The sequence below is a fragment of the Capra hircus genome, chromosome 5 (assembly GCF_001704415.2).
Source record: "Capra hircus breed San Clemente chromosome 5, ASM170441v1, whole genome shotgun sequence".
Lineage (NCBI taxonomy): Eukaryota > Metazoa > Chordata > Mammalia > Artiodactyla > Bovidae > Capra > Capra hircus.
This window is the reverse complement of record NC_030812.1, coordinates 3580277-3607068: the sequence shown is the minus strand read 5'-3', so window position 1 is coordinate 3607068 and position 26792 is coordinate 3580277.

The following is a 26792-nucleotide window of genomic DNA, read 5'->3' as shown; positions in this document are numbered from 1 at the left end:
GAGTACAATAGGAGCTGTATATTGTCACTCCGCTTATTTAACTTTTATGCAGAATGCTGCTGCTGCTGCTGCTAAGTTGCTTCAGTCGTGTCTGATTCTGTGCGACTCCATAGACAGAAGCCCACCAGGCTCCCCTGTCCCTGGGATTCCCCAGGCAAGAACACTGGAGGGGGTTGCCATTGCCTTCTTCAGTGCATGAAAGTGAAAAGTGAAAGTGAAGTCGCTCAGTTGTGTCTGACTCTTTAGTGATCCCATGGACTGCAGCCCACCAGGCCCCTTTGTCCATGGGATTTTCCAGGCAAGAGTACTGGAGTGGGGTGCCATTGCCTTCTCTGTTTATGCAGAATACATCATGCCAAATGTAGGGCTGGATGAATCACAAGCCTGAATCATATTGCCAGGAGAAGTATCAACTACTTCAGATATGCAAATGAAACCACTCTAATAGCAGAAAGTGAGAAGAAACTAAAGAGCCTCTTGATGAAGCTGAAAGAGGAGACTGAAAAATCAGGTTTAAAACTCAGTATTCAAAAACTAAGATCATGGCATCTGGTCTCATCATTTCATGGCAAATAAATGGGGAAACAATGGAAACCATGATAGACTTTATTTTCTTGGGCTATAAAAATCACTGCAGACAGTGACTGCAGCCTTGAAATTAAAATACATTTGCTCATAGGAAGGAAAGCTATGGCAACCTAGATAGCATATAAAAAGCAAGGACATTGCTTTGCAGACCAAGATCTGTTTTGTCAAAGCTATGGCTTTTCTAGTAGTCAAGTTTGGATGTGAGAGGTGGACCATAAAGAAGGCTGAGCATCAAATAATTGATGCTTTTGAATTGTAGTGTTGTAGAAGACTCTTGAGGGTCTCTTGGACTGCAAGGAAATCAAACCAATCAATCCCAAAAGAAATCAACTCTGAATATGCATTGGAAGGACTGATGCTGAAGATGAAGCTCCAGTGCTTTAGCTGCTGATGTGGAGAGCCAACGCATTGCAAAAGACTCTGGTGCTGGGGAAAAAAAATGAAGGCAAAAGGAGAAGAGTGCAACAGAGGATCAGATGGTTAGATAGCATTATAATGTACACTAATTTGAGCAAATTCCAGAGATAGTAAAGGACAGGAAAGTCTGGTGTGCTGCAGTCCATGGGGTCACAAATGGTCAGACATAACTTAGTGACTGAATAGCAAAATCCTAGTTCAAGTAGATACATGCTAGCATGCCTTAGAATACAAAAGACAAAGAATATTTCAATGCACTATATTGTGTACTTGAAACTGATATAATATTATGTCAGGTATACTTCAATAAAAGATGGTATAACTGTATTAGCTTTAACTTTAAAATTTTCATAAGAGGAAATGTTTGCTATATAATTATAAATTTATTGCACAAATATTAAGCAGAGCCTATAATTCTTGTGTTAGATTATCCAGTGTCAGTAGAAAGATTAGATAATTGTTTTAGGGTCCCCTCTTTCTTTTAAGATTTCTAGATAGTATTTCTATGAAGCATGACATTTCTTTCCGTATCGTTGGTAGAGAAGAATTGAAACAATAGTTGCTGAAAAATGTGGAGATTGTGATGAGAACAGGAAAGGATGACCAGAGTGCCATTGGTATGATCAGGTGCAAAGAGTCTGAAATTGAATCAATAATAAAGGAGAGAAAAAGGAACGCTCTTATGCCAGACCTGCCCCTGCATCTTTGACTGTTAACCAGGATTAGTGTAATGTTAAAAGGCAAAGTCCTCTAAGCCGGTAGGAAAGTAGTCTCTGTTGTGTATATTCTGAGCTGTGACCTCTCTTTCTTCCTTCAACAAATATCCATTGATCACTTCCCATATGGCAAGGTATTATTATCCTGTGTTCTCGGATAAGCAGACAATGCCTCCCATCCTCATGGAATACATATTCTAGTTGAGTTGATATGACTTAGAGCTAGTAATTTGGAATTCTATATCTATATACTACCTGGCTTGTGATTACTGACCCAGGTACAAGTCTGAAGGCCAATAATTAACTATTCTAAAGCCAAATCCTTTTATTTGTATTACTTGTTCTAAGAACTGTAAACAACAATCCATCAAAGCAAGTTGACTCATTTAATTATCATGTACAATTAGAACACACAATTTTAACAGATTCACCAGGAAGTTACTTTGCTCAAAGGTGAACATTTCCTTGTTTTTTTTTTTTGCCAAAGTCAAAGCATGATTATCTTGGCTGTAAAAAAGACCCCTTGATGAAAACAACTATATTTATTTGTTCATACAGAGTAGAACTTTGTTGCCTTAATTTTTATGAACATTTAAAATAATATATACAGATAGATAACTTTATTAAATTCACATGTATATCAATGCAATAAACTATGGTGTAACTTCATACATGATAAAATGCCAACATATCATACATAATAAGACCAAGATCATGAAAATATAGAAAAATATGTACATACAATAATAAAAAAAATTAGGCTATTTTGGCTCAAACATTTTAAAAGACATTTATTTACTAAAACTTATTCTTTTGTGAATCCAACTAAACATTTGTTAAACATCATGATCTTTCCCCTCCACTTTTCTGTGCAAAATAAAAATTTAGGCTAATGTGTAAAATAAGTCATAAGTGAACATGGGTTTGAAATGGACTAAGTACATCTGATGCTGCAAATATCTCTAATCTGGATGCAAATATGTCACTGGTGAATTCTATAATATATGTAAAGTGAAACTTCTTGCTCAGCAGGGAGAAAAATAAGAATTTGAAATAAGGGGATGCAAGCTAGTCTAACTTTCCACTCTGCCACACATTGATGGCCCTCATAATTCATACCTAGGGGAAAGAACAAGCAAAGCAGGGGAAGTCTGAAACCAGATAAGCCCTACTGTATTAGCGAAAGTGCCAATTAAAGACATGTTGTATTATCAACAAGAAATCATGAGTGCATTAGTGCATGATGGAGAAGGAAAATAATTTGGCTTAAGAAGATTAGAAATCCCCAGCTCCTAGTTAAAAGTAATTCAACCACACAACAAAATAAACAAATTCAATGATACTTGAAGTTTATGAACAAAGGTAGTCAGAAGGGAAGAAATGACAATGTAATGATATGGGCAAAGCTTTGTTTTCAGAGCTTCTGAAAAATCTGTTTTAGGAAAGTGTCACAGAGAGAAGAAATACAAATAGCTATTAAGCCCTTGTGGCTAAACCATTGGTCTTCATTGTTCTTTATGTTACCTGTTTCTCTAATAATGTCACATTATTAAAATGATGACCTCATAGTAACTGATACACAGTTTCAGCATTCTGAAAAATAAACTTTTCAAGAATTGTGATTAATTTATTTTCATTTTATTGGTTTTGTGTGAGTTGTCTAGCATCAATATTCAAAACAGTTCACTTACTTTATGCTCATGTGTTATTTGTAAATTTGTTGATGTTTTATCAATATTCAGCAGATCAATAGAGACAGAAAAAAGAGAAAGAAAATTGTTATTCTTCCTTCCCTTTGATTATGGGGTCTTGCCTAAGTTTCCCCATGTAAAACAAATGATAATAATTTATCTCTATTTCAAAGAATTGTTCTGAAAATTGGATAATTTAAAAATCAAGTGAAAAAGCTTTAACACTATAAAGTACCATGTAAAGGAAATAGAATTGCTTTTTTTATTAATATAATAGTTAGCATTAATAAGCATTAATAATTAGCATTAGTATGCCTTTTGAACATATAAAAATGAAACAGTGAAACTATAAGTAATTCTGAGAAATGATGAAGAAAAATTTGAGGCAATCACATAAAAGTAGATTAAACTTGTATCAAATTTCAAGTTCAAAAAACGACAACAATAACAACAACACAAAGCAAACATTAGATTTTGTCTAAGGGTCATTACTAGCCTTCAACACATACCAAATGGCAAAAAGCAGAAAAACATTCTCTATTGACCACCACTCCCACTCCCCTTGCCCCAGCCCATACTTCCTCAGGGAATCTTTAATTTCTCAGGACTATGGAATGTGCGCTTGTCTGATACTGTAACTGATGTGGCTGCCACAAACACCTGCAAATACGGATGTACCCTTATCTTTTCCCCAGCTTCACCAGAGGAAAAAGGAGCTAGTATGCAGGTATGAGGAGACAGAGAAGGTGAATAACTTCAAAACTTTGTGAAGTCTGACTAGTTCACTGTTAAATTCAGAATAAATGAAAAGTTGAAACTCATACAGTTGATTTCTAAGTGGGTTTCGAGTAAAGACCACAGAGACTAAATACTTGGTGATGACGAACAAACCAAAATTTCACCATTTAAAAAATAAGTACTCTCAGACAAGTTTTTCAAATTTGGAAATAAAATATGAAAATAGGCAAGATATTAAATAAAGTTCATCACAAGTAATGGCAGTGGGAGTGATGATGCTGCCATCTGATATCAAATGTACCCCCAGTCATTATAATGGTTACCTATAATTTGGCATTACCTGTCTCCCAAGGTAAGGCTTGGGACTTCCCTGGTGTCTCAGTGATAAAGAATCTGCCTGCCAATATAGGAGACATGGGTTCGATCACTGGGTCAGGAAGACTCTCTGGAGAAGGAAATGGCAATCCACTCCAGTATTCTTGCTTGGAGAATCTCATGGGCAGAAGAGCCTAATGGGCTACAGTCCAGTAGCTTGCAAAAGAATAGGCTATGACTTAGCTACTGAACTGGAACAATAATAAGTCTTATGATGTGACCTGATAGAATATATATGTTCTCTGTATTAAGACAAAAAAAAATATATTTTTTACTTTAAAATATTGTATTTGTTTTGCCACACATCAATATGAATCTGCCATGTACACGTGTTCCCCATGCTGAACCCCCCTCCCACTTCCCTCCCCGGATCATCTCTCTGAGTTATGCCAGTGCACCAGCCCCAAGTATCCTGTATCCTGCATTGAACCTGGACTGGCGATTCATTTCATGTATGATATTACACAAGTTTCAACGCCATTCTCTCAAATCATCCCACCCTCTCCCTCTCTCACAGAGTCCAAAAGACTGTTCTATACATCTGTGTCTCTTTTGCTGTCTCACATACAGGGTTATCATTACCATCTTTCTTAATTCCATATATATGCATTAGTATACTGTATTGGTGTTTTTCTTTCTGACTTACTTCACTCTGTATAATCGGCTCCAGTTTCATCCACCTCATTAGAACTGATTCAAATGTGTTCTTTTTAATGGCTGAGTAATACTCCATTGTGTATATGTATCACATCTTTGTTATCCATTCATCTGCTGATGTACATTTAGGTTACTTCCATGTCCTGGCTATTATAAAAAGTGCTGCGATGAACATTGAGGTACACATGTCGCTTTCAATTCTGGTGTCTTCAGTGTGTATGCCCAGCAGTGGGATTGCTGGGTCATAAGGCAGTTCTATTTCCAGTTTTTTAAGGAATCTCCACACTGTTCTCCATAGTGGCTGTACTAGTTTGCATTCCCAGCAACAGTGTAAGAGGGTTCCCTTTTCTCCACACCCTCTCCAGCACTTATCGCTTGTAGACTTTTGGGTAGCAGCCATTCTGACTGGCGTGAAATGGTACCCTATTGTGATTTTGATTTGCATTTCTCTGATAATGAGTGATGTTGAGCATCTTTTCATGTGTTTGTTAGCCATCCATATGTCTTCTTTGGAGAAATGTCTATTTAGTTCTTTGGCCCATTTTTTGATCGTGACGTTTGTTTTTCTGGAATTGAGCTTCAGGAGTTGCTTGTGTATTTTTGAGATTAGTTGTTTATCAGTTGCTTCATTTGCTATCATTTTCTCCCATTCTGAAGGCTGTCTTTTCACCTTGCTTATAGTTTCCTTTGTTGTGCAGAAGCTTTTAATTTTAATTAGGTCTAATTTGTTTCTGGAATTGAGCTTCAGGAGTTGCTTGCGTATTTTTGAGATTAGTTGTTTGTCAGTTGCTTCATTTGCTATTATTTTCTCCCATTCTGAAGGCTGTCTTTTCACCTTGCTTATAGTTTCCTTTGTTGTGCAGAAGCTTTTAATTTTAATTAGGTCCGATTTGTTTATTTTTGTTTTTATTTCCAATATTCTGGGAGGTGGGTCATAGAAGATCATGCTGTGATTTATGTCAGAGAGTGTTTTGCCTATGTTCTCCTCTAGGAGTTTTATAGTTTCTGGTCTTACATTTAGATTTTTAATCCATTTTGAATTTATTTTCGTGTATGGTGTTAGAAAGTGTTCTAATTTCATTCTTTTACAAGTGGTTTCCCAGCACCACTTGTTAAAGAGATTGTCTTTTCTCCATTGTATATTCTTGCTTATTTTGTCAAAGATAAGGTGTCCATAGGCGTGTGAGTTTATCTCTGGGCTTTCTATTTTGTTCCATTGATCTATATTTCTGCCTTTGTGCCATTACCATACTGTCTTGATGACTGTGGCTTTGTAGTAGAGCCCGAAGTCAGGCAGGTTGATTCTTCCAGTTCCATTCTTATCCTCAAGATTTCTTTGGCTATTTGAGGTTTTTTGTATTTCCATACAAATTATGAAATTATTTGGTCTAGCTCTGAAAAATACCGTTGGTAGCTTGATAGAGATTGCATTGCATCTATAGATTGCTTTGGGTAGTATACTCATTTTCACTATATTGATTCTTCTGATCCATGAACATGGTATATTTCTCCATCTATTAGTGTCCTCTTTGATTTCTTTCACCAGTGTTTTATAGTTTTCTATATATATGTCTTTAGTTTTTTTAGGTAGATATATTCCTAAGTATTTTATTCTTTTCATTGCAATGGTGAATGGAATTCTTTCCTTAATTTCTCTTTATATTTTCTCATTATTAGTGTATAGAAATGCAGGGGATTTCTGTGTGTTGATTTTCTATCCTGCAACTTTACTATATTCATTGATCACCTCTAGTAATTTTTCTGGTGGAGTATTTAGGGTTTTCTATGTAGAGAATCATGTCATCTGCAAACAGTGAGCGTTTTACTTCTTCTTTTACAATTTGGATTCCTTTTATTTCTTTTACTGCTCTGATTACTGTGGCCAAAACTTCCAAAACTATGTTGAATAGTAGTGGTGAAAGTGGGAACCCTTGGCTTATTCCTGACTTTAGGGGAAATGCTTTCAGTTTTTCACCATTGAGGATAATGTTTGCTGTGGGTTTGTGATGTATAGCTTTTATTATGTTGAGGTATGTTCCTTCTATGCCTGCTTTCTGGAGGGTTTTTATCATAAATGGATGTTGAATTTTGTCAAAGGCTTTCTCTGCATCTATTGAGATAATCATATGGCTTTTATTTTTCAGTTTGTCAATGTGGCATATTACATTGACTGATTTGCAGATATTGAAGAATCCTTGCATCCCTGGGATAAAGCCCACTTGGTCATGGTGCATGATCTCTTTAATGTGTTGTTGGATTCTGATTGCTGCAATTTTGTTAAGGATTTTTGCATCTATGTTCATCAGTGATATTGGCCTGTAGTTTTCTTTTTTTGTGGCATCTTTTTCAGGTTTTGGTATTAGGGTGATGGTGGCCTCATAGAATGAGTTTGGAAGTTTACCTTCCTCTGCAATTTTATGGAAGAGTTTGAGTAGGATAGGTGTTCAGTTTAGTTCAGTCATGTCCGACTCTTTGCAACCCCATGAATCACAGCATGCCAGGCCTCCCTGTTAGCTCTTCTCTAAATTTTTGGTAGAATTCAGCTGTGAAGCCGTCTGGACCTGGGCTTTTGTTTGCTGGAAGATTTCTGATCACAGTTTCAATCTCTGTGCTTGTGATGGGTCTGTTAAGATTTTCTGTTGCTTCCTGGTTCAGTTTTGGAAAGTTGTACTTTTCTAAGAATTTGTCCATTTCTTCCACGTTGTCCATTTTATTGGCATATAATCGCTGATAGTAGTCTCTTATGATCCTTTGTATTTCTGTGTTGTCTTTTGTGATCTCTCCATTTTAATTTCTAATTTTATTGATTTGATATTCCTCCCTTTGTTTCTTGATGAGTCTGGCTAATGGTTTGTCAATTTTATTTATCCTTTCAAAGAACCAGCTTTTGGCTTTGTTGAGTTTTGCTATGGTCTCTTTTGTTTCTTTTGCATTTATTTCTGCCCTAATTTTTAAGATTTCTTTCCTTCTACTAACTCTAGGATTCTTCATTTCTTCCTTTTCTAGTTGCTTTAGGTGTAGAGTTAGGTTATTTATTTTACTTTTTTCTTGTTTCTTGGGGTATGCCTGTATTGCTATGAACTTTCCCCTTAGCACTGCTTTTATAGTGTCCCACAGGTTTTGGGTTATTGTGTTTTCATTTTCATTCGTTTCTATGCATATTTTGATTTCTTCTGTGATTTGTTGGTTATTCAGCATCTCCTGTAATTGAGATCTAATCTTACTGCATTGTGGTCAGAAAAGATACTTGGAATGATTTCTTTTTTTTTTTAATTTGAATTTACCAAAGCTAGATTTATGGCCCAGGATGTGATCTATCCTGGAGACGGTTCCAGGTGTGCTTGAGAAAAAGGTGAAATTCATTGTTTTGGGGTGAAATGTCCTATAGATATCAATTAGGTCTAACTGGTCTATTGTATCATTTAAAGTTTGTGTTTCCTTGTTAATTTTTTGTTTAGTTGATCTATTCATAGATGTGAGTGGGGTATTAAAGTCTCCCGCTATTATTGTATTATTGTCAATTTCCCCTTTCAGACTTGTTAGCATTTGTCTTACATATTGCAGTGCTCCTATGTTAGGTGCATATATATTTATAATTTTATATCTTCTTGAATTGATCTTTTGATCATTATGTAGTGTCCTTTTTTGTATCTCTTCACAGCCTTTGTTTTAAAGTCTATTTTATCTGATATGAATATTGCTACTCCTGCTTTCTTTTGGTGTCTATTTGCATGGAATATCTTTTTCCAGCCCTTCACTTTCCGTCTGTATGTGTCCCTTGTTTTGAGGTGGGTCTCTTGTAGACAACATATATAGGGGTCTTGTTTTTGTATCCATTCAGCCAGTCTTTAAGACATAAATATTTACCTTTGTAATAATAAGGTGTTGCTGTTGTGTTTAGTCGCTCAGTCATGTCCGACTCTTTGTGACTCCATGGAATGCAGCAGGCCAGGCTTCCCTGTCCATTATCAACTCCCAGAGCTTGCTCAAACTCATGTCCATCGAGTCAGTGATGCCATCCAATCATCTCATCCTCTATCGTCCCCTTATCCTTCTGCCTTCAATCATTCCCAGAATCAGGGTCTTTTCCAGTGAGTCAGTTCTTTGCATCAGGTGGCCAAAAGTATTGGAGTTTCAGCTTAAGCATCAGTCTTTCCAATGAATATTCAGGACTGATCTCCTTTAGTACTGACTGGTTTGATCTCCTTGCTTTCCAAAGGACTCTTAAGAGTCTTGTCCAACACCACAGTTCAAAAGCATCAATTTTTCAGCACTCAACTTTCTTTATAGTCCAACTCTCACACCCAAACATGACTACTAGAAAAACCATAGCTTTGACTAAATGGAACTTTGTTGACAAAGTCTCGTCTCTGCTTTTTTTCTTCCAAGGAGCAAATGTCTTTTAATTTCATGGCTGCAGTCTCCATCTGCAGAGAATTTGGAGCCACCTGAAATAATGTCTCTCACTGTTTCCAATGTTTCTCCATCCACTTGCCATGAAGTAATGGGACCAGATGCCATGATCTTAGTTTTCTGAATGTTGAGCTTTAAGCCAACTTCTCCCACTCTCTTCTTTCACTTTCATTAAGAGACTCTTTAGTTCTTTCATTTCTGCCATAAGAGTGATGTCATTTGCATATCTGAGGTTTTGGCTATTTCTCCCAGCAATCTTGATTCCAGGTTGTGCCTCATCCAGACTGACATTTTGCATGATGTACTCTGTATATGAGTTAAATAAGCATGGTGACAATATGCAGCCTTGATGTACTATTTTTCTAATTTGTAACCAGTCTGTGGTTCCATGTCCAGTTCTAACTGTTTCTTCCTGACCTGCATACAGATTTCTCAGGAGGCAGGTCAGGTATTCCCAACTCTTTCAGAATTTTCCACAATTTGTTGTGATCCACACAAAAGCTTTGGTATAGTCAATAAAGCAGAAGTAGATTTTTTTTCTGGAACCCTCTTGCTTTTTCGATGATCCAAAAGATGTTGGCAATTTGATCTCTGGTTCCTCTGCGTTTTCTAAACCCAGCTTGAACATCTAGAAGTTCACAGTTCACATACTGTTGAAGCCTGGCTTGGAGAATTTTGAGCATAACTTTGCTAGCATGTGTGACGAGTGCATCTCAACGTATGTGATCAATAATATTTAAACATGTATGATCAATTTCTTCAAATCCATAAAGCATCTTTTTCTTGCATAATTTGGTATTATACAGTACTTCATAATATTTAAACTATGTTTTAAGACTGAATGCATTTATATTTCCTTCACTCAACCCTTCTAAATATTATACCTTCTGATAGTTTTAAGGCTGTGATTCTCGCTTCACCTTTATGTACTTGTGTATTAGCATAATTGTATACATGACAGGTGCTATCTTTTGAGCTGCAACTTTAATATCAGATACTTGGCTTTGTCATTTACTTCATTGTGTATTGTTTATTAGTTTATTGTGTAGTGGATCTACTACACAGAGAAAATAAGGTTTAGAAATATCAGTTGACTAGCCCAAGGTCATGTAGCAAATAAATGACAAAGGTTTGATTTATTTCATAGGTTTCAGGAATAAGAGGAAATACTGGAGAAAGAAATGGCAACCCCTTCCAGTGTTCTTGCCTGGAGAATCCCAAGGACAGCAGAGCATGGTGGGCTGCCATCTATGGGGTCGCACAGAGTCGGACATGACTGAAGCGACTTAGCAGCAGCAGCAGCAGCAACTGTATGTAAATATTACCAAAACCATAAAAGTACTAGAAAAAATGGTTGCTGTAACAAAAGTTATGTCTAAATGGACCAAAGAGTTCTCATCCTTGAGATGACTTACTTAAGAATGGATATAAGGAAACAGATATAGCACATTCTGAGAAACAGCTATAGCACATTCTTGTAAATATAACCCACCTTGATCATTTTCCAGTTCTAAATTAAAAAAAAAATCCATTCTGTATTAGTCATCACCTTTCTTATTGAGCATGTTCTATAACTGCTTCCCTTCTTTGACAGTTTACTATTTCCTACTTAAGAACAGATGTAAAACCAGGACACCATATTTAACCAGGTATAAATATGTCCTCATTTCTTACCCTTGAAGAATCTAGCCTTCATGTATAATAACCCAGACTCCAAGATTCTCAGTATCACTTTTACTGATATTACTTTTAAGGAATCTAGTGAATTGCAGTTCATTATTACATTATTGTTTATCTTCGTATATATATTGATATGTAATAAACTGAAGATTGCCTGAGGAAGACATCTGCATGTGAGGTGTAAAGTATTCTGTTGGGGAAAGAAATGCAAGAGTAAAAAGATGAGATTTTCTTTACTTAAGGGAATAAAGGTTTCAACTTCTCTCTCTCCTCACATCAGGTTGTTTCCTTGAAAACAATACATCCAACCTTTTGATTTTACAACATAAAATTGAAGGTTTTCTGACTCTTGGGATTTGAAACACATAGCTCCAAAATTCACCCAGGAGATTCTTATGAAGGGTCCAGGAAACTATCACAAGGGATAATCAATCATTTCTCATGAAAATAATTATCCCATGGAAGTTCTAATTATCCTTTATTTTTCTCAATACTTTGCAGTCTTCCATGGAGTGTCTTCCTGTGTGTGATCTGACATATTAGTACATACACAATTATTGTCTCCCTCTTCTTTACTAATGCAAAGTTTTTTCTGGATTTTCTTGTGGAGAGAGACATGGTTTTCTATTTATCCTCTAGAAGCATATCTCAACCACTTCTAACAGAGTTTCAAAGTTTGTGCAATTATCAATAAGATTCTAATTAAGGTCTACAGGGAAAGAAGGAATAAGGGCAACCTGTATGTAAAAAAAAAAAAAAAACTGGGTAGAATAAGTTGGCTCTACACTTTTTGGGTATGTCTAAGTTGAAGCGACTTAGCAGCAGCAGGTTATTATAACTAAAAAATCTTGCTGAACTTAAAAGATGGTTCCTTTTTTCAGATGGACAGTGTGCACTTGACCAGGCAGGTTTGCATTCTGGAAGTGCATAGGTGTTAATACAAAAAAACCTTTAATATTGTTATTAAAGTATATCCAATAATCAACTTGCCTGGATGGTGTCACTGGTTGATGATGTCTTTATATGCCATTCATCAAAGTTCAGGAGACAAAGTCCTGCTTGGAAACAGGAGCTTTAGTCAGCTTGACTCCCAACCCCACCGCCTGCTCTATGGAGAGGAGGGTCCACTATTTTACCTCTCCTCCACTTTGGCGTCATTGTAAGCAAGTGGCTTCTTTTGGAGTAAGAAGATTCTGCTGACGATTTTAGAGCCTCCTTGATGATTTACAGTCCCCTTCAGTTCACTTCAGTTCAGTTCAGTCACTCAGTCGTGTCTGTCTCTTTGCAACCCCATGAATCGCAGCACGCCAGGCCTCCCTGTCCATCACCAACTCCCAGAGTTCACTCAGACTCATGTCCATCGAGTCAGTGATGCCATCCAGCCATCTCATCCTCTGTCGTCCCCTTCTCCTCCTGCCCTCAATCCCTCCCACCATCAGAGTCTTTTCTAAAGAGTCAACTCTTCTCATGAGGTGGCCAAAGAACTGGAGTTTCAGCTGTAGCATCATTCCTTCCAAAGAAATCCCAGGGCTGATTTCCTTCAGAATGGACTGGTTGGATCTCTTTGCAATCCAAGGGACTCTCAAGAGTCTTCTCCAACACCACAGTTCAAAAGCATCAATTCTTTGGTGCTCAGCCTTCTTCACAGTCCAACTCTTACATCCATAAATGACTACTGGAAAAACCATAGCCTTGACTGGACAGTTAAGGACATGTAAATCTCTGTGTTTAAACAGAAATATGCATTTACTCTTTTAACAATAGGCAACAGAACTGTATCAAGGTTTTATCAGGAGGAAAGACAGCAGTGTCAGAAAGGTAATGCATTTCCTGATCATCTACTCTGTGAAGACCAGAGTTGGAGTACCAGGAATAGGACTTTATCATTCTACCAAAGCAGAAAACCCTATTTCACAAGCTTTATAACATTCTGATCAATTATATATAATAATTCACATGATTTTTTTTTATTTTCTAGAGAAAATATTTTTTTTGAATTTTTAGTTAAAATAATATTTGAAAATTTGTAAAGATTATGACTTTTACATTGTTGGGCTAATCAACAAAAGCTTATATCACTTAATTTATTTATAAATTTTATATTTTTAATATTATTAAAAATCACATTATTTTATATTTTTAAAATATAGAGATTGTTCATTTATACTATATCCATTAAATAATGCTATGAAAACTATATGATAAGCAAGAAAATTTACTTCCAGATTCTGAAGATAGATACCTTGATGGTCTACATTAATTTATAAAACTTGACTAAGTCATGACATAGTTAAGAATTTACTATCATAAAACTGTTAGATATAAATATCTTTAAGGCTAAAAGTTAATTATCACTTAATATTTTTGTACAAGAGCATGCCATTTAATATATAGAATAAATACATAGGAGAAAAATGGTAAACTACTAAAATTTAACTTAAATATTAATAAATTACATAATAACAGGCAGAATGCTGCTAAGTCGCTTCAGTCATGTCTGACTATGTGTGATCCCATAGATGGCAGCCCACCAGGCTCCACCATCCCTGGGATTCTCCAGGCAAGAACACTGGAGTGGGTTGCCATTTCCTTCTCCAATGCATGAAAGTGAAAAGTGAAAGTGAAGCCACTGAGTCGTGTTCAACTCTCAGCGACCCCATGGACTGCAGCCCACCAGGATCCTCCATCCATGGGATTTTCCAGGCAAGAGTACTGGAGTGGGGTGCTATTGCCTTCTCCAATAGGCAGAATACTTATAAATTAATTTGTCTAACACATTAGTTTCAAGATATCTACTGTTCCTTATAATGGCACCGGGAATAGTAAAAGAGTTCCAAAATGGAGTCCCAGTTTACAGAAGCAAAAATCTCTAGGTGAGTTTCTTTCCAGCAATAGATGTATTAGAAGGAGCAGAAGTAAGACAGGATTTTAAAGAAAGCTTTAAACTCACAGGTTCCATCATAAATAAAATTAAAAGGCTTTATTGGCTTCATTAGTTTTCTTTCTCCCCAAATCTTGAGAATTTGCTCTCAATATCATCCATCAGAATCATCTTGTGGAGGAAAGGTCACAGATCTAATTCTTCATTCAGGCACAGAGGACATTAACATCTAATATACAATGTGAGATAGCATATATAATAATTAGAATGTAATTATGTCCATATATTTCCTCATAGATGTCTTTAGGCACTAGCTGTTCTTCCATTCCAAGAAGCCACAGTGGACACTGTTCCTACCGTTATGTCACGGAGATAGCTCACGACTATGAAGGAGCAAGAAACTAAGCCAGAACTGCCAGCTGGCCTCATAAAGTCACCCTGTCCATCAGTATTTCTCAGTTATCCCAATGCTAAGGCTGTGTTCTTTAGTAGAAACAAAGAAATTAATAAAACATTTTACATGAACACACCAATTTAATTAGTTTACTGTGTACTTTAATCTAGGGCTGCGGTTCTAGATTCCTGATAAAAATTATTAAAAAACAAGAATTTGAGAGAAGAAAAAAGTCTGTTATTTTAAAGGGGACAGTGTTTTGAAAGAACTATTCTCTCAAATATTATTGAAGTGATCACTGAAGTAGTACATATCAAGTCAACTAGTATTTAAAACAACATAGGTTTATTTAACTAAACATGCAAATAATATTATTTTCATGTTTGTAATAGCAGTTCTGAAATAAAACCTCTCTGTTTTGACATTTTTTTTTCTAAGAAAGAGAGACAGAGGCAGTGAGGGACAAGAAAATGATAGCATCACATGGACTTCCCTGGTGGTCCAGTGGTTAAGAATCTGCCTACCATTGCAGGGGAAATGCCTTCTATCCCTGGTCTGCAAAGATTCCATGTGTAGGAGAGCAATTAATCCAATGCACTGCCACTAATGAGCCTGCACTCCAGAACCCACGAGCCAGACTACTGAAGCCTGTGTGCCCTGAAGCCTGTGCACCATGACGAGAGAGTAGCCTTCGCTTGCTGCAACTAGAGAAAAACTGCACACAGCAATAAAGTCCCAGAACAGCCCCAAATCAGTAACTAGCATCACAGGCTCTGAAAGGAAGTAAACGTAGAATTAGAGAGTAAAGTGAGAATGGTAAGAAATCATTAATCTCTTTTAGACAGAACTAATTTTTCTTGAGAAGCTTTGAATATTTTACTTTTCCTGTCCATTTATTTATAAAACAAAAATATGATTTCTGAAAGCACAAATCTGAGATGGAAAACAGCAATCTTCAGTGTGCTAAAGGTTGCAGAACAGAGATGCTTATACATATGTATATATACTTATGAAAGCTTACAATTGTATTCTCTTTTTCTAATCAAACATAAAATATTTAATCATTTTTATTTAGTTCCTGCTATTGTTTGTCTTTAAAACCTAGGTACAAGCCCATGAAAAGTAACAAATTTTTTCAAGTCTATATGTTTCCATTCTTCTGACATTAAATATCTTAGAGAAAGTCAGTATTCCTCAGTCTAGCAAGTTTGCCTCTCTGACTGCCAGAGCTGTGAAAAACCAAAAAAAAGGCAATTCATGCAAATTTTCTAATTAAGCAAAGGAAATCCAAAGGCATTTACTGGAACCTACCATCAAGTATCCTGACATGTTTCTAAACTGAATAAGATATAGTTATTTGTGTATGTCAGCAAATACCCAGTGGCACATCTGAGAGTAATATCCATTACAGAGCAGACACTCCCGTGTATCTGGGAACATTCTGAAATAATTAAGTTAGTAAATCATCACCTAGTCAGGACATCGGGCTCCCACAGCTACTCTCTTTGATCCTCACCTTAATTATGTGCTTGTCTTGATCCTTGACGGTAAAATGTACTGACATTCATGTGCTGTTGACTGCTCCATTCTGGAGAAACTTCACAAGCTGTCCAGGGTATGATGTTTTTATTCTAACTCTCCATGTTACTTTGACATATATTTCCAGAGAGAGGTGTCTGTCATAACCTGCAAACTCCTAGGGGGTAAACTATTTACAATCAATTGTCATTGTTCAGTAGCCACCAGAGTGGCATTTACAATCAGCTAGTTAATCAGTACTTAATGTCAGGATAAGGATAACTATGACAAATCCACATTTTGGTTGAAGTATAAATGTAAAAAGAGAAGATAGACAAAGTCATGCATTTCAAATACACATACATGCACACACAATAAAAAGTAATAACACATTTTATCATACCTCCAAGATCTATCAAGACTACCATTATGCTTTTAATAATTAAAAAAAGAATATAACACTGTAAATTACTACCACCATCAAAAAGGAATGCCATCCTGTTGAATATCCATTATAGTGGTATGATGATATAATTATATTTTGGAAATATATCTTAGTTTTATTTCTTTTATATGTATTTTTATCAATAGTGTATATGTACATATATGTAACATGTGTGACTTTTTCCTAAAAAAGGAAAACAAATATTGGTGTCCATTATTCAATTATATGACATATAAAATATAATATCATAACTCAATCTTCTACCAGAAATGAATTGCTTACATCCTCTGTAGAACACAATATTCTCTTCAGGAAAGTGATACTGACTATTGCAGAACCAAGAAAAGGCAAGTTAGTGAGAAAATAATATTATTAGATTCCTTACTTTTGGATCTGCTTAAGGAATAATCAGAGGGAGAGAGCATAAAATTACACTCAAGTCTGTAGAGTGAATGAAGACATTATGCAAATAAAAAGTATATAGCATTCTAATCCTTGTGGCATATTCATCCATGAGAGAGGTGTCCTGTGTCTTCAAGGTTTGTCTTATGAAGACATCAATTTTTGAAAAATAGAGACAAAGGTAGCAATGAATAAAAAAAAAAAGCCTCAAACTTTGACTGGTGATTGAATTTCTCACCTGCTCTCTGTTACTATTTAATCTGCACATAAGAGAAAAAAATCAGCTGAGCTGTCTAGAAACATCTGGATGTTATGGTACCCAACAAATATGATAGCCACAGCTAATGAGCCTAAAGATAGGAAGCGTATTACCTGGTTGCTGTTTCAGCCTTCAGTCAATGAATATAAATAGGCTTTTACTGATCTTTTGTCTTACTAAAATGTAATCCAGTTTATTGAAGTGGTGAACGACATTAGACATTTGGACATTATTTCTTTATAAATCTAACATGGTGTCCTTGTTCTGTTTTTTCCCTCTCTGTATTAGAAAAATCCATAATAAGACTATATAATTTGTTTAAGCTCAGTGATTCTAATGATTGACAAAAACTGAATAGAAAATGACATCTATATGTATATATATAGATAGCCTTGCATTGGAGAAGGAAATGGCAACCCAGTTCAGTGTTCTTGCCTGGAGAATCCCAGGGACAGGGGATCCTAGTGAGCTGTCGTCTATGGGGTCACACAGAGTCGGACATGACTGGAGCGACTCAGCAGCAGCAGCAGCATAGCTAGCTAGCTAGCTAGATAAAATCACGTAACTTGAAAAAAGATGTAGGCCCTCCACTTTCATGTTTATAGTCATTTTGTCTGCCTCCATTTTGTCTCCTGAATGGTGAGATTGAAGAAGGCCCCTGCCCCCAAAGATTCTGTAGACATAAAATTAGACAACGTGTATGATTTCCCAACACACAGCAAGCGTGGAGGGAGTGTGTTCATAGACGTTATGATTGTTATAGCTATCCGCAGACCATCGGAACGTCGGATCTAAAGTAGGTTTCCTGCTGGCACATTTGTTCGCAACTGGGAGAGAAAAGCAGTGTTGAGATCAGGAAGTATGCCCATATAAGCTTCACAACCAATCAGTGACCTAACTGGAGAAAATAGTCTTCTCCGTTTTACAGATGACACGATTGGTTTTTAGAGGGAAGATGACTTACTAGATTTCATCCGTATGTAAGTAGCAGATTTAAAGCAAGAGGTCATATCTTTTCCCTTTAAACAAAATTTCTTAATTAAAGTTTGTGTATTTCAGCTTTACATATTAATTGATAAAGTAAACAATTATAAACAAAATTCTAGCAACTTGTCAATTTGTTTATTATATCAAATATCTTTCTTAGCAAATCAACTTTAGTGGCATATTTACTCAGGTTTACTGACTTCAAGTAATAGCTTTCAGGCATCTATTCTGTTTTCATCCAAAGACATTTCATATCTAATGGAATTACAACTAAAGTTTTATATATATATATATATATATATATATATATATATATATATAAATACAGGATTGAGAATAACTCTCAGGTAACTGGCTTAAGCACCTGAGTGATCTGTGCCGTTCAGTGAGACAGAGACATGATCAAGGTAGTTAGTCTTTGGAGAAGTGAGGGAGTCAAGAATTCTAGTTCTCACATATTGTATTTGAGAATACAACTTAAGATAGATGTTCAAATATTAAGGGAGCAGTTTGGTTACACAAGTATAGATCTCAAGGGATCTGCTAGAAGCTGCATATGCAGAAATCATGACCATATAGAAGTAAATATATGAGTCCACTTAGACATGGTTTCAATAGGAATGACAGTTTAGCTTTGGAACACTCTAACATTTAGAAACTGGGTGGGAAAGAGAAGTCAGCAAAGGAGAATAAGAAAAAGTTGTGTGGTACGAGGAAACTCCTGAGTGTGACTATGAACAATAGAAAAAAGGTGTTTCAGCATGCTGAATTTCTGGAAAGAAATGGTATGAAATAAGTGGTACTTTCCCTGGCCTGAGTGAAATAAAATTCACTTTTGGAGGGATTCCTATCAGTCAGAATTTGATCAGAGAAACAGAATCATTTATATTGATAATTAAGCTGGTTATTGTGAAGATTCAACCTTAACAACTGTGGGAGCTCATTATGCTATGCTTGGTGGAGCTGTAGCCAGAAGTCAGTGCGTAAGCTGCCAAGGGAAGGTTGACATTGATGTGAAGCTGGGAAACATGGGCTCTAGGAGCAAAGAATAGAACTGACATGGATCCTCTATCATTTCCAAGCCTCTAGCTTCAGTAACAGGGATGTCCTACAGGAACAGCTGGTGGCTTTTTTCAATAAGCTAAGAATTCAAAAGACTGAGGAGACCAAGATCCTTTTGGAGGAGATGAGGCAGTACTGAGGTTGCAGTGGATTCAGCTGTAGCCTGTCCCAATCTGGTGAACCAACCTCCCTGAGCTGTAGCAGCACCTTGTCCCGTTCTCTATCCTTCCCACAGTGAAAACAAACATTGCTTCTACACTGTCTAAATCTTGCTCATGGTGGTGTCTCTTGTGACTCATGCAAAATAGAACTATGCGGGGAAGGGAATTCAGGGAAATTAATTCCTGTGTAGCTAACTGGCGCAGTACAAATTCTCCTGAGAGTGGAAGAGTGAATGGGAGGTGAGTAAATACCTACCATTCTTTTCTTTCAAGGGTTTTGCTGAAACAGACAGAAGTAAAGTGCAAATTTTTATTTAGCTTTTGGTTTTTGATTCATTTCTTTTTTATAAGATGGTTGATAATGGAGCAATTTAGTTCTGCAGTGTGGTAGATAATGGAGAATGGCTCAGCAAAAACGGAGAGATTAATGAAGAATGAGAGAGAGAAAAAGAACAGAGCTAATGAAACCCTTGAGAAAGTAAGATGAGTTGCTATTAATGCTCGAGGTCCACATTGTTTCTTTTTGGTCTTTCTTTTGCTATTTATTCCTGATGGAATTTAGTGGTTCATAGCACATACCAGGACAGATCAGCTTTAAATCTCGACCCTATTACTTAATAGTTGTGTGAAAAAGAGCAAGAATCTCTTTGTCCTGGATTCTTCTTTTTAAAATGTCAGTACAAAAAACTAGACTCATAGGATCACTGAAAAATAAAATAATAATGGTATCCGTTCATAGGTCAAAGTCAAGATTAAATAATTTAATATCTGGAATTCATGTTGAACACTGTACATTCTTGGTAAGTGCTCTGTTATTACCTAAATAAACATTTGGGTGCCTAAAGAATATACATTTTAAAATTCATTTTTTTAGTTAGCATTCTAAAATTGTGTGCTAAGTTACTTTAGCTATGTCCAACTTTTTGCAGCTCCATGGACTATAGCCCACCAGGCTCCACTGTCCCTGGGATTTTCCAGGCAAGAATACTGGAGTGGGTTGCCATGCCCTTCCCCAGGGATCTCCCACACCAGGAATCAAGACTGGGTCTTTAAGGTCTCCTGCATTGTCAGGCAGTTTCTTTACCAGTAGCATCACCTGGGTATAAATTCTAACGTTAAGACTCCATTATTTAAAATTTTTACAAATATTGTTTTATTATTTCATAATATTCCAGCATATAGAGCACAAGAACATGTGGGTAACTTTTTCATTTTCCCTCAGTAGACATTCAGGAAAACCAATTGCATATTCAGAAAGCTTCTAACTTCAAAAAGATGTGCCCTGTTGCTTTTGTTTACTTTGTATAATGCTATGGCGGACATCTTCAAACAGAAGGATATGACCATTTAGATAATTTCTGTAGAATAAACTTCCAGAAGTGAAACAATGAATTAGTAATTACCAACATTCTTAATATTCTGTTTTTGAGTAGTAAAGAAAAACAGTCCTAAAAATTAAACTCAAACTTTGTTCTGTTAAAATATTATCTTAACAGATAATAAAATTTCAGGAAGTTCATTAAATGGCTAAATGCTACAGAGCATTAAAATTTATTACAATTAAAAATTTCAGCAATATGTATCTTTCATGTATTTCTTTTTTCTTTCTTTTTTTTTTTCTTTTTTCTTTCTAAAGCCATGCTAAACTCTGTTAAATATTAGGGAATCATGACTTTTCTTCATCTACATCTTTGTTAAAATGAACATTGAGATTTTCTTATAAAAATGCTTGCTTTAGACATTTAAATTATAGTAATTACAATAGTTTTTTAGATTATTTAACTATTTGCTCATCTTTTGTACCTGATGTTTACAATTATATATTTCATCATGAAACTTTAAACACATTACAATGCGATAATATATGTAGCTTTTCACTTCACTGATTGTCAATTATCATTTTGATTGTGTCACTTGTTACACTTCACAATTAAAACATATGGATAATTTCTTTGTATAGCAATTGCATTTGCTATCATAATAACTAGTGGCAAATCTGGCAAGATAATATTCCCACCTGTCTCTAGAAATGAAAGTCTCCTTTGCATTACTAATTTGACCATAAAGTTCATCTCCTCCAGTGTGGGTTCATCTATTGTTAGTGTATTTGTTAACAACAATAACTATGTCTTTATTTCAAGAGTTAATCATGATTTTACAATGCATTGTTATGACAAATGTCCTTAAATATTTTCTGGATGAATGCCCATAATTTCACAAATGTTCACTTGGTGGTTTAAAAACGAATAAAAAAAAAAAAACCAGAAATAAAGCAGGCTATCTTCCTGCACAAGGAAAGAAAGAATTTTACCCTATAGCAGAATATTTGCTAATAGTGCAATAACCACTGTTATTAGAAGCTGTCTTATTTTCTTTGCAATCATCTGTCTTTGGCGTGGAACAATAGGCTGTTCCTGAGAGACAGTGGCTAAATAAAATGCATTCCATTTTTTTCCACCATCGACCTCGTGTTCACATTTTTAAGAAACTGGAAAACTACATCTTGAAAATAGTGTGCTTTCCTGATTTCCTTAACACTATACTATCCTACTCTCTAATATTTTCCACCTTTTCATTTTATATCATCATAGTCACTAGCCATTAGGTACTAATGATTTTAGTATTCACTAATGAGTACTCCAAATGCATTTTCTTCTTTAATTTTTCTGAATAACATTATTGGGTAACTATTTTTTTTTTTTTTTGGCAGAGAGGAAACTAACCTGCCACAACACAATGTTAGTGAGAAAAGAAGAAGCAAATTAAATCCAGAAGATGTGACTGACTCACCTCAAGCATTTGCCTATTATGCCCTGCCCATAATTACCAGCTCCTTTCCATTATACAATCCCTTAAGTGGAAGTAGGACAAAGTTTCTGTCTATTGTCATCCACTTGGCACACTTTCCTTCACTGATTTCTTTCCCATGTTTTCAGATTGTATTGTAGATTGGAGGCTTCCATAGCTTTCTTGCAGGTCTAAAATCAGTTTCCAAGCTAAAGATTCTTAGTTTCATCTGCTGAGTCGACACCTGCACTGGAGTATTTCACAAGAACTTGACTATCGTTAGATCCGTAATTAATTATGTAATTTCCCCAGCTTCACTCTGTCTCTGCCAAAATGGTCTTTGTCTTAAATTTTCTATATCTGTGATTGTTTCAATTTTTAGGAGATCCTTAGGAAGTCTCTGGATATCCTTCAGTTCAGTTCAGCCACTCAGTCATGTGCAACTCTTTGCAACCCCATGAATCACAGCACGCCAGGCCTCCCTGTGCATTGCCAACTCCTGGAGTTCACTCAGACTCACGTCCATCGAGTCGGAGATGCCATCCAACCATCTCATCCTCTGTCGTCCCATTCTCCTCCTGCCCCCAAATCCCTCCCAGCATCAGAGTCTCTTCCAATGAGTCAACTCTTCGCATGACGTGGCCAAAGTACTGGAGTTTCAGCTTCAGTATCAGTCCTTCCAATGAACACTCAGAACTGATTTCCTTCAGAATGGACTGTTTGTATCTCCTTGCAGTCCAAGGGACTCTCAAGAGTTTTCCCCAACACCACAGTTCAAAAGCATCAATTCTTCAGCACTCAGCTTTCTTCACAGCCCAACTCTCACATTCATACATGACCACTGTAAAACCATAGCCTTGACTAGATGGACCTTTGTTGGCAAAGTAATATCTCTGCTTTTCAATATACTATCTAAGCTGTTCATAACTTTCCTTCCAAGGAGGAAGTGAAGTGAAGTGAAGTCGCTCAGTTGTGTCCACTCCTTGCAATGCCATGGACTGTAGCCTACCAGGCTCCTCCGTCCCTGGGATTCTCCTGGTAGGAAGGTTGGAGTGCGTTTCCATTTCCTTCTCCAGGAGATCTTCCCAACCAAGGGATCAAACCTGGGTCTCCCATATTACAGGCATATGCTTTACCATCTGAGACACCAGGGAAGTCTCTCCAAGGAGGACACATCTTTTAATTTCTGGGTTGCAATCACCATCTGCAGTGATTTTGGAGCCAAAAAATTTAAAGTCTGACACTGTTTCCACTGTTTCACCATGTATTTCCCATGAAGTGATGGGACCAGATGCCATGATCCTAGGTTTCTAAATGTTGAGCCAACTTTTTCACTCTCCTCTTTCACTTTCAAGAGGTTTTTTAGTTCCTCTTCACTTTCTGCCATAAGGGTGGTGTCCTGAGCATATCGGAGGGTATTGATATTTCTCTCAGCAATCTTAATTCCAGCTTGTGCTTCTTCCAGCACAGTGTTTCTCATGATGTACTCTGCATAGAGGTTAAATAGGCAGGGTAACAGTATACAGCCTTGAAGTATTCCTTTTCCTATTTGGAACCAGTCTGTTGTTCCATGTCCAGTTCTAACTGTTGCTTCCTGACCTGCATACAGGTTTCTCAAGAGGCAGTTTAGGTGGCCTGGTATTCACATCTCTTTCAGAATTTTCCACAATTTATTTGATCTACACAGTCAAAGGCTTTGGCATAGTCACTAAAGCAGAAATAGATGTTTTTCTGGAACTCTCTTGCTTTTTCCATTATCCAGCAGATGTTGGCAATTTGATCTCTGGTTCCTCTGCCTTTTCTAAAACCAACTTGGACATCTGGAAGTTCACGGTTCATGTACTGCTGAAGCCTGGCTTGGAGAATTTTCAGCACTACTTTACTAGTGTGTGAGATGAGTTCAATTGTGCCATAGTTTGAGCATTCTTTTGCATTGCCTTTCTTTGGAACTGGAATGAAAACTGACCTTTTCCAGTCCTGTGGCCACTGCTGAGTTTTTCAAATTTGCTGGCTTATTGAGTGCAGCACTTTCACAGCATCATCTTTTAGGATTTGAAATAGCTCAACTGGAATTCTATCACCTCCACTAGCTTTGTTCGTAGTGATGCTTTCTAAGGCCCACTTGACTTCACATTCCAAGATGTCTGGCTTTAGGTGAGTAATCACACCATTGTGATTATCTTGGTCACAAAGATCTCTTTTGTACAATTCTTCTGTGTATTCTTGCCACCTCTTCTTCATATCTTCTGCTTCTGGTAAGTCCATACCATTTCTGTCCTTTATCGAGCCCATTTTTGCATGAAATGTTCCCTTGGTATCTCTAATTTTCTTGAAGAGATCTCTAGTCTTTCCCATTCTGTTCTTTTCCTCTATATCTCTGCATTGATCACTGAGGAAGGCTTTCTTATCTCTTCTTGCTATTCTTTGGAACTCTGCATTCAGATGCTTATATCTTTCCTTTTCTCCTTTGCTTTTCTCTTCTCTTCTTTTCACAGCTATTTGTAAGCTTACTCAGACAGCCAATTTGCTTTTTTGCATTTCTTTTCCATGGGGATGGTCTTGATCCCTGTCTCCTGTACAATGTCATGAATCTCTGTCCATAGTTCATCAAGCACTCTGTCTATCAGATCTAGTCCCTTAAATCTATTTCTCACTTCCCCTGTATAATCATAAGGAATTTGATTTAGGTCATACCTGAATGATCTAGTGGTTTTTCCCACTTTCTTCAATTTAAGTCAGAATTTGGCAATAGGAGTTCCTGATCTGAGACACAGTCAACTCCTGGTCTTGTTTTTGCTGATGGTATAGAGCTTCTCCATCTTTAGCTGCAAAGAATATAATCAGTCTGATTTCGGTGTTGACTATCTGGTGATGTCCATGTGTAGAGTCTTCTCTTGTGTTGTTGGAAGAGAGTGTTTGTTATGACCAGTGTGTACTCTTGGCAAAACTCTATTAGCTTTTGCCCTGCTTCATTCCATACTCCAATGCCAAATTTCCCTGTTACTCCAGGTGTTTCTTGACTTCCTACTTTTGCATTCCATTCCACTATAATGAAAAGGACATCCGTTTTAGGTGTTGGTTCTAAAAGGTCTTGTAGGTCTTCATAGAACCGTTCAACTTCAGCTTCTTCAGCATTACTGGTTGGGCATAGGCTTGGATTACCGTGATATTGAATGGTTTGCCTTGGAAATGAACAGAGATCATTCTGGTGTTTTTGAGATTGCATCCAAGTACTGCATTTTGGACTCTTTTGTTGACCATGATGGCTACTTCATTACTTCTAAGGGATTCCTGCCCACAGTAGTAGACATAATGGTCATCTGAGTTAAATTCACCCATTCCAGTCCACTTTAGTTCACTGATTCCTAGAATGTCAATGTTCACTCTAGCCATCTCCTGCTTGACCACTTCCAATTTGTCTTGATTCATGGACCAGACATTCCAGGTTCCTATGCAATATTGCTCCTTACAGCATCAGACCTTGCTTCTATCATCAGTCAAATCCAAAACTGGGTATTGTTTTTGCTTTGGCTCCATCCCTTCATTCTTTCTGGAGTTATTTCTCCACTGATCTCCAGTAGCACATTGGGCACCTACTGACCTGGGGAGTTCCCCTTTCCAGTATCCCATCATTTTGCCTTTTCATATTGTTCATGGGGTTCTCAAGGAAAGAATACTGAAATGGTTTGCCATTCCCTTCTCCAGTGGACCACATTCTGTCTGGATATCCTTAAGAGTCTTTAAAAAGCCTCTTTCTCATTCCACATTTCAATCATTCAACCAAGACTTTTTCATCCCAATTCCTATAAATCTGAATTCATCTTCATTCTCTGTCTTCGGTACCACTAGCATACCACTGCTCTCATTTTCTCTATAACAGAATAATTCATCTTTTTTCTATCTCAAATCCATTTCTCAGGTGATCTTAAAGTGATCTTTCAAAAATATTTTATTAGAATCCCATTGTATTCACGATAAATTTCAAATTCCTTACCTATACCAGAAATTCATCATAGTCTTATGACAACATTTCTAACCATGTTAATCACTTTTCCTACTGTAATAGAAGTCCTCTTAACATATAAGAGTTCTTACTGTTTGCTGCTTTGAACTGAAGCTTACATTGCTTTCCGTGTTTTTAATGGTCCATTAATCTGAAATGTTTTCTCCTATCTTTCAAAATCAGACTGAATTTTCTCATTTTTGTGAGATTCTTCTTGGCTGTTATCTTATCTATATAAATAGATGAATGTTCACAAATGCATTGCTTAAAATTTCATCTTGAGAATTTTTGTTTGTGTCTTCTCGAGGACTGGAATGCAAAAGTAAGAAGTCAAGAGATACCTGGAGTAACAGGCAAATTTGGCCTTGGAGTATAAAATGAAGCAGGTAAAGTGATAACAAAGTTTTGCCAAGAGAATGCAGTGGTCATAGCAGACACCACCTTTCAACAAGGCAAGAGAAGACTCTATACACGGACATCACCAGATGGCCAACACAGAAATCAGATTCATTATATTCTTTGCAGCCAAAGATAGAGACGCTCTATAGTCAGCAAAAATGGACCGGGAGCTGACTGTGGCTCAGATCATGAACTCCTTATTGCCAAATTCAGACCTAC